Below are 1,067 nucleotides of genomic sequence, written 5' to 3'. Positions count from 1 at the left end.
ACATCCAAGTAGAATGTTCTAGTTTGTTCTATGAAATTGAATTCAATCAGCTCTTACTCTTTCATTTTCTATGAATATACACAATGATTATACACATAACACAATACATATGGTAATGATATGCAATAATAGATATCCCATTTTATATCTGCATTCCACCTGTAATTGTTATCTTTGTGATTCTTACTGACACATCAGAGAAGTTTCCAGTATCCACATTAAAAGGAAACAATAAAGACTTGCTATAGAAAGTATTTTCTTACTGGCTTGTACAGTTCTTTCAAAAATATTTATCTGTATTATTGAACATTTTGGAACAAGAAATGTATTTGACACTATGTCATGCCAGGCCCTTGTAAAATCTGATTCGTGGGTTCTTTCAGCTCAGCAGAATCACAATTGGACTTAACCTAAAAAATTGCTTGGAGTTGTACGGCCTTTCTCTTAAACAATGATGTACAATGATGTAAATGATCAGTACAATGGTGTTGATATTAAGGATTTTATAACCAGTTTTATAAAGATTTATAAGAGCAGGAAAAGTAGGCTCTAAAGACATTGCAAATATATATACATATTTCTAACTGAGTAATCAAATTTGGTGATGATGAGAGGTTGATTAAAGGGAACTCTTTCATTTACAAATTGAGTAAGTCTCCGTCCTGGTTGTGAAGGGAAACCTTAAAAATGCAGATTCTGTGAGTTTATTGAATACCTTAAGAAATCTGGAAAATCTCATTCTTTTCCTTATAAGTGGTTAACTTAGGCATGAGATAATTTCTTACGATTTTGACACTTTATTCCTTCCAGAAAGGCCAAAGCCCAAGAAAGGTAACCAGTTAGCCCGGTTTTCCCAAGAAAGAGCCAGCTATGATGTTTGGGAGATGCTACGCACATGTGTGTGTGTAGCTCCATAACGTATCGGGGAGAGACATTTCTAAGCCATGGTGCTGCTCCGCACTGCCGCAGCCCTCTCGCCCTCAGCAGCTCCCCACATGCGCGGGGGGACGGGCGGGGCGGGCGGACCCGGCCCCGGACTGGAGGAACGGGAGGCTTGGGCGCTCCCC

Source organism: Geospiza fortis, unplaced genomic scaffold (assembly GCF_000277835.1).
Source record: "Geospiza fortis unplaced genomic scaffold, GeoFor_1.0 scaffold403, whole genome shotgun sequence".
Lineage (NCBI taxonomy): Eukaryota > Metazoa > Chordata > Aves > Passeriformes > Thraupidae > Geospiza > Geospiza fortis.
This window is presented reverse-complemented; position numbering follows the sequence as displayed.